The sequence below is a fragment of the Micromesistius poutassou genome (assembly GCF_964030765.1).
Source record: "Micromesistius poutassou genome assembly, chromosome: 16".
NCBI lineage: Eukaryota > Metazoa > Chordata > Actinopteri > Gadiformes > Gadidae > Micromesistius > Micromesistius poutassou.
In genome coordinates, this window is record NC_140286.1 from 17,203,465 (window position 1) to 17,217,039 (window position 13,575).

At 43.2% G+C, this 13,575-nt stretch overlaps 1 pseudogene across 1 annotated transcript; it reads left to right on the forward strand.

Annotated features, from left to right (window-relative positions):
* Positions 1-11,711: 11,711 nt before the first annotated feature.
* Positions 11,712-13,204, forward strand: LOC311360722 (aerolysin-like protein pseudogene; annotated as a pseudogene). The gene is made up of 2 exons: positions 11,712-12,197; positions 12,755-13,204. The product of its transcript is annotated as an aerolysin-like protein pseudogene (transcript).
* The last annotated feature ends 371 nt before the right edge of the window (positions 13,205-13,575 follow it).

A 13,575-nucleotide genomic window follows, 5' to 3' on the forward strand; every position in this document is an offset into this window, starting at 1 on the left:
CCAATGGGTCCAACAGTTAGTCCCGTTCGTATGCTTGCCCCCACCATTCTCTCCGCACCGCCGTTGTATCGCCGGGTCCCATAGTTAGTAGTAATACCAGTGACTATGCTGGTCCCAAACCAGTTTCCATACCATAACTGCCACATGGATTCTCAACAGGATTTTCCGCAATAAACTGAAAAACAAACGAAAAACTAAGACTGTGCCAAACCTTATAGACACCATCCACTATTGTTAAACCTTATAGACACCATCCACTATTGTTAAACCTTATAGACACCATCCACTATTGTTAAACCTTATAGACACCATCCACTATTGTTAAACCTTATAGACACCATCCACTATTGTTAAACCTTATAGACACCATCCACTATTGTTAAACCTTATAGACACCATCCACTATTGTTAAACCTTATAGACACCATCCACTATTGTTAAACCTTATAGACACCATCCACTATTGTTAAACCTTATAGACACCATCAACTATTGTTAAACCTTATAGACACCATCCACTATTGTTAAACCTTATAGACACCATCCACTATTGTTAAACCTTATAGACACCATCCACTATTGTTAAACCTTATAGACACCATCCACTATTGTTAAACCTTATAGACACCATCCACTATTGTTAAACCTTATAGACACCATCCACTATTGTTAAACCTTATAGACACCATCAACTATTGTTAAACCTTATAGACACCATCCACTATTGTTAAACCTTATAGACACCATCCACTATTGTTAAACCTTATAGACACCATCCACTATTGTTAAACCTTATAGACACCATCCACTATTGTTAAACCTTATAGACACCATACACTATTGTTAAACCTTATAGACACCATCCACTATTGTTAAACCTTATAGACACCATCCACTATTGTTAAACCTTATAGACACCATCAACTATTGTTAAACCTTATAGACACCATCAACTATTGTTAAACCTTATAGACACCATCAACTATTGTTAAACCTTATAGACACCATCCACTATTGTTAAACCTTATAGACACCATCAACTATTGTTAAACCTTATAGACACCATCCACTATTGTTAAACCTTATAGACACCATCCACTATTGTTAAACCTTATAGACACCATCCACTATTGTTAAACCTTATAGACACCATCCACTATTGTTAAACCTTATAGACACCATCCACTATTGTTAAACCTTATAGACACCATCCACTATTGTTAAACCTTATAGACACCATCAACTATTGTTAAACCTTATAGACACCATCCACTATTGTTAAACCTTATAGACACCATCCACTAGTGTTAAACCTTATAGACACCATCCACTATTGTTAAACCTTATAGACACCATCCACTATTGTTAAACCTTATAGACACCATCCACTATTGTTAAACCTTATAGACACCATCCACTATTGTTAAACCTTATAGACACCATCCACTATTGTTAAACCTTATAGACACCATCCACTATTGTTAAACCTTATAGACACCATCCACTATTGTTAAACCTTATAGACACCATCCACTAGTGTTAAACCTTATAGACACCATCCACTATTGTTAAACCTTATAGACACCATCCACTATTGTTAAACCTTATAGACACCATCAACTATTGTTAAACCTTATAGACACCATCAACTATTGTTAAACCTTATAGACACCATCAACTATTGTTAAACCTTATAGACACCATCCACTATTGTTAAACCTTATAGACACCATCAACTATTGTTAAACCTTATAGACACCATCCACTATTGTTAAACCTTATAGACACCATCCACTATTGTTAAACCTTATAGACACCATCCACTATTGTTAAACCTTATAGACACCATCCACTATTGTTAAACCTTATAGACACCATCCACTATTGTTAAACCTTATAGACACCATCCACTATTGTTAAACCTTATAGACACCATCAACTATTGTTAAACCTTATAGACACCATCCACTATTGTTAAACCTTATAGACACCATCCACTAGTGTTAAACCTTATAGACACCATCCACTATTGTTAAACCTTATAGACACCATCCACTATTGTTAAACCTTATAGACACCATCCACTATTGTTAAACCTTATGGACACCATCCACTATTGTTAAACCTTATAGACACCATCCACTATTGTTAAACCTTATAGACACCATCCACTATTGTTAAACCTTATAGACACCATCCACTAGTGTTAAACCTTATAGACACCATCCACTATTGTTAAACCTTATAGACACCATCCACTATTGCCAGAAAGTGGAAACAAAAATAAACAAAAATAAAACGTGATCCTCCATATTGCCCTACATACACATACACTACCCATACCCAGATCATGGAAATATAATTCTTAATTTAGTCCTACATACACACTTGTGTGAGGGTGTACTCATTCTTCTGAGCCACTGCCCAGGCCCTGCTCTTTCCACACACACACACACACACACACACACACACACACACACACACACACACACACACACACACACACACACACACACACCTAACAGGTGACCTCAACAGATTATGGAGGGTCAGATGAACCCTCAGACTTAGTGAGGCTATATCGTCACATTATACTAATATCAGGTCTCAAGGCCGCTCAACATATTTTAGTTTACAAATGTGTGATTTATTTTGTGTTTTTGAACGTGTTAATGTGGTAAGGTTTGTACATTTCCTCCATTCCCATTTTGTTGAAGCAGAACCTCGGCCACACAAACAAAATATAAAATATTAATTTACAAGATTGTATTTTATTTCAGTTCAAAACATTACATTTACATTTCTTCTTCCCAACGATCTCGGCAGATTCAAAACCACTCAGTTTCCAGAGACATATAAGACGTATTTCTGCAAGCATCTGAAAATACTATCAGATAACTCAAGAGACATTAACAATGTGTTATATATACATTTTTTTGATTCCGTGTAATAACTCAGATAATGTATAAAAGCAACACTAATATGGAAAACGTGATACAGTAATTGTTTTGGCCTTGCATGAACATATTTACATCACATGTGAACATTTGGCCAAAGTGCTGCTTAGCCATCATAAAGCATTGTAAAGAAATACCCTTTTAATCCACAACAGTCATAGTGATCACATTCCATTGAGTCCAACAGGGTGCTGTAGTCCACCTCCTCCACGGTGGGCCCCTGGGAGCCAGCTCTGGCCTGCTCTCCACAGCTGCCTGCTGGCACTCCCCCCTGGTACAGCCTGGAGATGATGGGCTTACACAGCTCCTCCAAGTCCTTCAGCTGGTGTTGGTACTCCTCTTTCTCCGCTAGCTGGTTGCTCTCCAGCCAGAGGATGGCCTGCTCACACTTCTCCTCCACCTCCTTCCTGTCCTCCTCACTCACTCTGTCCTTCAGGTTGTCCTCCCACAGGCTGCTCTTCATGTTGAAGGCGTAAGACTCCAGGGCGTTCTTGGCCGCTATCTTCTCCCTCTGTTGCTCGTCTTCTACTTTGTATCGGTCTGCTTCCTGCACCATCCTCTCCATGTCTTCCTTGCTCAGGCGGCCCTTGTCGTTGGTGATGGTGATCTTGTTCTGTTTTCCCGTGCTCTTGTCCACAGCAGACACGTTCAGAATGCCGTCTGCGTCGACGTCGAAGGTGACCTCGATCTGAGGTACCCCTCTCGGAGAGGACGGGATTCCCGACAGCTTGAACTTGCCCCGCAGGTTGTTGTCCTTGGTCATGGCTCTCTCTCCTTCAAAGACCTGGACCAGGACCCCGGGCTGGTTGTCTGTGTAGGTAGTAGTAGTAGTAATTTATTTGTCCCCGTAGGGAAATTGAGTTGCAGCAGATCACTTGACATTTCATCTAAAAAAAACAACAACAACACAGATAAAAACAGCACAGTACAACTTTCACACAGATTAACACTCATCATCAGTGAGTCAGCTTTATATTTATCACAGCCTTAACCTGGTCAGACCAGCTGAGCAGGCTATGAGCTGACCAACACTAACAGTGACTATCGATTATTATTAAGGGATTTAATGGCCTGGGGCACAAAAGAAAATTTAGCTCTGTTTTTAATAAACAGAGGGGGGCGATATCGTCGCCCGGATGGAAGAGGGTTAAATGAGTGGGCAAGGGGGTGCCTTTGGTCACCTATAATATTCCTTGCCTTTTTCTCTATCCTATCTCTGTAGATGCCTTCCATACATGGCAAAGTAATGCGCAGCAATTTACTAGATATGGTTATAATTCCTCTAACCCTCTTTTTCTGTGCCTCTGTGGCATTGCCAAACCAGCAGGTAATACAAAAAGAAAGAATGCTTTCAATGAAGGAGCAATAGAACATTTGAAGCATTCTCCTTTCAACATTAAAGGACAGGAGTTTCTTTAGGTGGAACATTCTTTGTTGAGACTTGGTGCAGATTTGATCTGTCCACTTGTCCCACTTAAGCTTGCTGTCAAGCACAATCCCTAAATATTTAAACTCACAGACTTGTTGTATTGGCTTTCCATTAATTAAGGTTACTGTGTTGGGGGCTTCCTCTTTTCTAAAATCAACACACATTTCCTTGGTTTTAGATGGATTGAGGAGGAGGTTTGACTTTTCGCACCAGTTAACAAAATATTCAAGTACTGGGCCATGCTCCTTTTCCTCATCATGTAAAAGACTGACCAAGGCAGTATCATCCGCATACTTCATAAAGAATCTATTTTGAAAGATGCTAGAACATGAATTAGTATATAAATTAAATAAAAGAGGGGACAGAACACATCCCTGAGGGGAGCCAATGGAAGTGATCATTTTTTCAGAGAGTGATGTTCCTACTTTGACCTGCTGGATTCTACCACTAAGAAAATCCACAATCCAGGCAATCAGGCCAGCTTCAAGTGCAAATTCCGATGATAATACATTGGCTAAAGTTCTGGGCCTGATTGTATTAAAAGCGGATGAGAAATCCGCAAATAAAATCTTAACATGAGCCTTGGGCTTCTCAAGGTGACTATAAATTATGTGCAAAAGAGTCGCAATGGCGTCATCCACCCCTCTGGATGCTTGATAAGCGAATTGCAGGGGGTCTAAGAGATGCTGTGTGTTAGACAAAATAAATTTCTTTACAAGACGCTCAAAGCACTTCATTATAAGTGATGTCAGAGCAATAGGACGAAAGTCGCTAGGCTGACTAGGATTTGAGGTCTTTGGCACTGGAGTAATGACCGCAGTTTTCCAAAGAGCGGGGACAATTTCAGAGGTGATGGAGGACTTAAAAAGGCCTGTAAACACAGGTGCTAATTGGTCTGCACAATTTTTTAAGACATTACCACTAATATTGTCAGGACCTGGGCTTTTCCGCGTGTTACAGCCTCTGAAAAGCTGACGGACCTGAAATTCCTCAATTTTAATGTTTGATGGAGGAGGTGGGAGGGGGTTAACAGTAAAAACCTCATCTGCAGGCTCTAGACTCTCAAAACGGCAGAAGAAGGCATTTAGCTGGTTTGCCATCTCAATTCCCTCACTCCCATTTAGGGGGAGGGAGGGTTTCCCCCTACCCTTGTGTGGTATACTTGTCATCTTTTTAACTCCCTGCCAAGCCTCTCTGGAGTTACTGGAGGTCAGGGAGGCCTCTAACTTAAGTTTATAGTTGTGTTTGTCCAAGTACACCTGTCTCTTAATTTCTCTTTGTAGTTCCCTTCTTGTGTGCTCATCTTGGTTTCTATAGGCTTTCCTTTTCTGAATAATAAGCTTCTTTAATTTGCTGGTAAACCATGGCTTATCATTTGAATAAACTTTGAATGTCCTATTGGGCAACACAGAGTCCACACAAAAATTTATATAGCCAGACACTGCCTCAACCTGCTCATTAATGTCGGTTGTGTCAAAGACTTCCCATGAAGTACAATCAAAACAGCCCTGCAGTGCCATGGTGCTTTCATTGTCCCACACTTTAACAGTCTTGACCTGGGGCTTCTCCCTCTCAAGCAGCCTTCGGTAGGCAGGGCGGAGATAGACCACATTATGGTCTGATGTTCCAAGTGGAGGAAGTGGAGTTGCAGTGTATGCGTCCTTAACTGTTCCAAAACATAAATCCAGAGTCTTTTTCTTTCTGGTGTGACAGTCAACATATTGGTAATAAGTGCGCAGAGACTTTTTGACAGGGCAGTTATTAAAGTCTCCAAGGATAAACTTGGGCGCATCGGGGGAGAGTGCCTCAAGTTTTTGGGAAATATTAAAAATAATTCCAGTGGCTTTATTAAAATCAGCCTTCGGGTGTATGTACACCAGGGTAAAAAAGATCTGAGGAAACTCTCTTGGCAAATAATAGGGTCGGAGTGAAAGACACAGCAGACACAGCAGTTCAACAGGTGCTGAAGGTCTGAGTCTATAGTAAATAGTGTTGATTAAATGAGGGTCCTCTCTAGAGCCGTTTGTTCGTTCGACAAGACTTTCTCGCACTGATGTGATGTGATGTGGTCGGCTGATATTGAAACAAAAATATTACAGGAAAGGCAAAACTTATTTGAAACATTTTTAATGATCTCTTGGTTAACGTATTTCCATTCGTCCTAGTATTTTGATGTTTGTTTGTATGTATGTATGTATGTATGTATGTATGTATGTATGTATGTATGTATGTATGTATGTATGTATGTATGTATGTGTAACAGGAAGAGCGCTCACTGAAGTGGCACCGGTGGGTTGAATGTCTCTTCCCCGCCCCGCCCACTCCACTCCGTAAGTGGGAAATTAGCAGCGGTGCACCATAAATAGGGTGCAGGCTCCGCGGGAGACATTCACCTCTTCTGTCCGGAACCGCTTCATCGTGGCCTCTCGCCCCTCCTTCAACCTTCTGCACTGTTTGCCATCGGGTTACAGCCACGGTGGCGTGCTGCACTTCCTGGACTGTAATACCCGCCTCGTACTTTCTACCTCATCAATGTTGTAGCGTGCGTGTCTATCTCACATTCAGTATTCGGACGCGGTGGTCCTCTGTCTGGGTTCCGTCTCTCTCTCTCTCTCTCTCTCTTTCTCCGTCATACGGGTCTGTTGCAACTCATGCTGTTGCTGTTCTGTTCCCTTGTTGCTGTGCGGCCCGATCCCCTCGCTGGCGTGAGGCCGCATCTCCCCCTCTCGGCCGCTCGTCTAGGCTCGGCTGGCTGTCAGGTGGCTACTAGCCACCGCTAGCTGGAGGGCCGCTTGCTTGGGGGTTTCTAACCGGAGTGTCGGCGTGTGTGTGTGTGTGTGTGTGTGTGTTTGCGCGTTGATTGTAAATCAGTGTTGGTGGCTTTGTCGCTTGCTGGCTTCCTCCCCTGCTGGTGGCTGGATTTGTCCCCCTCTAGTGGTGTTAATTCCCTTTTTGCATGTGTGTACTGTGTTATTTTCTTTAGTTTGTTTAAGTTTAGTTTTAAGTTTTCCTTTTGTTTGGTTTGGAGTGAAAAGCATGTTTTGTTATTTCTACAGGGATTTATCATCCAGGAGGTAGGGCATTCATCTGGATAAGCAAAGGTAGCCTGACTCGTCATTTTGTATGTGAAAGTTGGATTGCGGGCGGACGGGATTATTGTGTGTTGGATTGCGGGCGGACGGGATTGTTGTGTTGGATTGTCTGTGCTATGCGACGTGACCTTTCGCAGCCTGGCCATGTACACACCCCAGGTGAGTGCTGCTATGCGTGGAAGACCTGAGTCAGAATATGGTAGGATAAGTGGGCCAACACATTTCACTTAACTTCACTTTCACTTAAGTGTTTCTTTATTAACTCTGAAAAGCAATTTAAATGGGATCATTTTCATGCATGAATAGCACCTTTTTTCTAGTAGGTTGTGTCCAGGACAGAACTTGACACGTATTTTGCCTCTTTCCTATCACTACAAAAGCATGTTTAATACCTATATTTCATAGGGCAGATTACTCTTATATATTATCAATCCAGTCCATGATAACCCCCAGGTTCCGCACTTGTGGTGATGGAGAGGTGGACTAGTAACTGTAGGCAGTTGACTGGGTGGGAGCTGAGAGGAGGGGTTGGTGCTGATGTACATTTGAGTGTCATCATCAGCATAGCAATTGGTCGTTGACCCACTTTGCGTTCCATAAAGGACAACTTCCTGTCCACTGTATAAACATAAACACCCCCCGTCCGTCCGTCGGTCAACAATCCTGCCCGACCGCAACCAAACACTCTCCCCTCCCCCCCCCCCCCCCCCCCCCGTCAACAACTCCACCCGCGGTGGAGTTGCCGTTATCATTATCAAAACGACGCTACGCCGTCGTACCGAACACCATCTCCTGATACTCAAATGAGTAACTCACTAAAAAAAGTTATGTGCACCCCTGCTTATAATGGTAGCCTACATGTAAAGGTTTGTTTATGTTTGTTTTTAATACTGCCCATAAAAAATGATGATTAAGTCTTTTGTGAGGGTATAGAACAATTACTCTCTTAATTATCGAATAAATCAAAAACAATCAGAGCCGAATAAGTTGTGTATAATAGGCCTCATAGATTTAGTTGTTTGCTCTTTCCATGGCAAATCCTTGTGATGTCATGATATATGTTTGTTCATAGGATGATGGATCTATATCCGTTTTGGGGAAAGTTGGTCTTTCACTGGTGTTGTGTTGATGTGTTCCTGCCAGTAGTCTTTCACTTGGGACATACAGTACAGACAGCTCAGCCCCTAAAAGCTTGGAACTTAACCCCATGGTTGTCAGTTGACAACCGTTTGTATTTGGTTTGATTCCATAAAGATTTATAATTTAGGTTTAGTTAATTAGTCTGTAAAACTATCTATTGTTCATACCTTATACGTAAGATAGTGTTGATTAAATGAGAGTCCTCTCTAGAGCCGTTTGTTCGTTCTAGGCCAGTGGCTCTCAAACTTTTTATACCGCGTACCACCTCAGAAAATATTTGTCTCCCCAAGTACCATCATTAGGAACAATGTTATAAAATATAACAAACTACAGTAGCGTAGGCCTGCGGCCCGATTCTGCTACACACAGTTCACACCGGAGGCACATTTAGTCTTAAAGTATATATTATTTATTGTCCACTGTGGTCAGCTGTACAAAGTGGTAGCACTAGAACAGACACAGAGACACACACGCACACAAGTGAGAACATTAAGAATAACAACTGTGTACCAACAACCTGTTTGAAAATGTAAGGCTAAATACAGATAATATTGAAAGTTGGCCAGCCGGCTGATAACTGAACTTCCATAAGCCTCATGAGACGGGCGCGCCTGCCTCTGCAAACACAGTCCTGCGATGTCTACATATATGTAGTATACATACATTGAGGTCAGCTTCAGTCTCAGGTGTGGCTCAGCATCAATCCTGCTTCTGTATTTTGTTTTTATGATGGAAAGTGAAGACAAGACTTTCTCGCACTGATGTGATGTGATGTGGTCGGCTGATATTGAAACAAAAATATTACAGGAAAGGCAAAACTTATTTAAAACATTTTTAATGATCTCTTGGTTAACGTATTTCCATTCGTCTTAGTATTTTGATGTTTGTTTGTTTGAATGTATGTATGTATGTATGCAGTGTTTCCCACAGACCAGGTAGCAATGTGGGGGGGGGGGGGGGAGGAGTTGGATTGCGGGCAGACGGGATTGTTGTGTTGGATTGCGGGTGGACGGGATTCTCACTTGTGTGCGTGTGTGTCTCTGTGTCTGTTCTAGTGCTACCACTTTGTACAGCTGACCACAGTGGACAATAAATAATATATACTTTAAGACTAAATGTGCCTCCGGCGTGAACTGTGTGTAGCAGAATAGGGCCGCAGGCCGCAGCAATTGAACGCTCATCCGAAGCAACGAGAGATCTAACGGGTACTTTTCTTTTTTTGGCGTGACATTTGTTGTGAGAGCGTGAGATATTTAATGTGAAGATAATGAAACCATTTATTTTATGGGACTATGCACTATAAATGTATTTAAACTAGTGGTGGGCCGTTATCGGCGTTAACGTGCTGCGTTAACGCGAGACTCTTATCGGGCGATAAAAAAAATATCACTGTTAATCTATTCTCAAAGTTGAACTAACCAGAAGCTGAGTGTTTAATAAAATATACTGTCCATAATCGCGCCATATGCTGGAGACAATGTAACAATGATAATAGAAACAACTTGGGTGAGCGATGACACGTTTTGGGTTGATCGTGACTGTTGGGAAAAACAGTCTGCCTAGTTACTTGACCAGATAAAAAATGAGACGGAGAGGTAATAAAGTCTATCAGCACGAGGGCCTCGGATTTATTGAGTAAAGTAGTAAACGTAATACTGATTCATAAAGCGTGAGAGATCGAATATTCTACGTCCCCTAACAGCGCTGAGGTCGTCCGGCGCTTCGCCTCCGAAGAGGTTCTGCCTCGGACGAGCTCCCGTGATTTGGTGCATGAGAAACTTATAGTATCTTTCATGGCCAGGTGTGTGTGCTAGACTTTGTGTGTGTTATCGAGGGTTCTCTTGTCCCTGAGCCTCCGAGTTGTTTTGTCTTTCTGTGTGATATGTGTGGCCGCGCCATCTAGCTGAGGCAGCCTAAGATTTCGCTTGGCCGGGTGTATGGGGAACCACGTGGGAGAAACGCTACTCATGCTTCGGACATGAGTATGCCATACACACCCCTCCTAGGGGGTGGCATCCACCCCGGCCTTACATTGCATACATCCCTTTGCCCAATGACACGGAGTGTCCTCCGTAGACTGATGGGGAGAGGGCTCGAGGGTCATCTTCACCCTCTTGAATGTGTGGTATGTTGTGTTTATTAGATTTGGGCCCAGGGTTGACTATATTCATAATGTAATGTCCGTTTAGGTTATTTTTGCCCATCATGACATCAGAGCGTCAAAATAATTGGTGTTGTTGTTGTAATAATCCAAATCGTCCTTCGAGCAGCCCGCCTTGGTACGGCGGTAGGCGGACGCGTACCAGCTCTCACCCGTCAACGCCGCCCCCACCGCCGCCCCGGCTGCCGCTGCTGCCGCGACGCGCACCGTGCCGTGGACCTGTAGCGAGAGCGCGTCCCGGCGCCGTTATATTTTCCCGCGTTTGAGTTTGTGATAGTAAGCGTGTAGTAAGTTATACTAGAGTTTGTGATGCATTTTGGAAACAGGAGATGAGCCCCTGGTCTAATGCGCCACCTGGCTTGAGAAACCCGTTCTCAAAGACTTACTTTTAGTCATTATTTAGGTAGCACACATATTATGAATGCCTTCGGCAGAATTCAAATGAGCCATTTTAATCTAGATTAGTGTGGTTGTGGTCGGGCAGGATTGTTGAGGGGGGGGGGGGGGGTGGGGTTTGGTTGTGGTCGGGCAGGATTCTTGACAGGGGGGGGGGTTTGGTTGTGGTCGGGCAGGATTGTTGACGGGGGGGGGTGGGGTTTGGTTGTGGTCGGGCAGGATTGTTGACGGGGGAGAGGGGGGGGTTTGGTGTGGTCGGGCAGGATTCTTGACAGGGGGGGGGGGGTTTGGTTGTGGTCGGGCAGGATTGTTGACGGGGGGGGGGTGGGGTTTGGTTGTGGTCGGGCAGGATTGTTGGGGGGGGGGGGGGGGGGGCGGCTGCCTATTTAACAAAGTCAGGAAGCTGATAAGTTAGTTACATTCATATTGGTCTTTAAGAAGGTTGTCTCAGCTGTAGGTGAGTCTTCAACCTAAGAACTCTAGTGTTTAGCATTGCAATAGATTGTATTGATGAACATTTCTGTTGCAGGTTATTAAACATGGCGACTTCACTGCATCTCATCGGTGGAGACGGAGGCAGTTCATTTGAGTTCACTGGCCGTGACAATGGTGCCACCCTCAAGAAGATTGGAGTGGCAGTGGGCGGCTGGCAGATCAAAGCTGTGCGGGCAGAACTGACCGACGGGCGTGTGGAGACCTTTGGACAGGCACACACTTTCAGTGAGTTTACCTTCCAACTTGGCGAGCGCATCACCAAGCTGTCCCTGTGGGGGAATGGTGCCGGGACACGTCTGGGTGGCATCAGGTTCTGGACGAGTTCTGGACGCGAGTTCTTCGAGTACATGAATAGCTGGGGGCTGAAGACCGAGTACTCCATCGATGTGGGGTCTGGAGTCTGCCTGGGGTTGGTGGGGAGAGCTGGCGCAGACGTCGACTGTATGGGATTCCTCTTCATCAGTGCCATCAAGTCGTCTGTGCTATGCGACGTGACCTTTCGCAGCCTGGCCATGTACAAACCCCAGGTGAGTGCTGCTAAGTGTGGAAGACCTGAGTCAGAATATGGTAGGATAAGTGGGCCAACACATTTCACTTTACTTCACTTTCACTTAAGTGTTTCTTTATTAACTCTGAAAAGCCTATCACTACAAAAGCATGTTTAATACCTATATTTCATAGGGCAGATTACTCCTCAGATTACAGATTAGAGGTGGACTAGTAACTGTAGGCAGTTGACTGGGTGGGAGCTGAGAGGAGGGGTTGGTGCTGATCTACATTTTGAGTGTCATCATCAGCATAGCAATTGCTCGTTGGCCCACTTTGCGTTCCATAAAGGACAACTTCCTGTCCACCGTATAAACATTAGAATTTGATATGTGGTTGACAGTAATGTCTTGTTTAATTACATTAGTTCAATAAAATAGTGTCAGCACTATCCCCTGGGGATTATGAAGTGTAAATGTATTTATGAAGTATAAATGTTAGACTAAATAAGTTTATATTTTCTGTACAGGTTATTAAGTATTATTTTGTGTGTTGCCTGAACAATATGCATCTTTGTGTTTTTCTGTGTTTAATGTAGGTAAAAAAAGAATATCTAAAATCTGTGTCTTATCGAAACGACACTCCTGTGGATCAAGTGCAGAAATGTACGTACAGCAGATCTGTGACCAAGACTTCCACCTGGAGCACCACCAATAAGATTGAGTCCACCGTCAGCATGTCTGTTAAAGCAGGGATCCCGGACCTGGTGGAGGTGTCTGGTGGGTTTAGCGTGACCACGGGATCGCAGCAGTCCTCCTCAATGACCTCCTCTGAGACCATAACAGAATCAGATGAGATCAATATGACGGTCCCGGCAGGAAAGACCTTGCGCGGTGAGGTGTCAGTGGGACGAGCAGTCATCGACCTGGCCTACTCGGCCACAGTGAAAATCACATGCATGAATGGCAGCAAGCTGGTCTTCCCATCCACCGGCAACTACAATGGTGTGGCTTACAGTGGAGTGGATATAAAAACCACATATTCTTGATAAATGAATGTCGACACAATATGCATCAACATCTTACTGTGCAGTTTTAATATTGATTGCATAACATTGGTTTGATTGCTAATGCAGAGTCATGTGAATTGCTAAATAAATAAATCATCATGAACCTGCTTGTGTTTCAATGTCCATCCTTAGAGTTTGTAAAACAAAATATGTAAATGAGTCTGTCTAGTTCATCCCATTATAATAATAATAATAATAATAATACATTTTATTTAAAGCGCTTTTCTAAATACTCAAAGACACTGTACAATACATGATAAAAGCAGTAAAAACAACATCAAATGGTAAAAAATAAAGAAAACACTAAAAACATATTAGCTAAACATTAAAAGCAATTTTAAAAAGGTGAG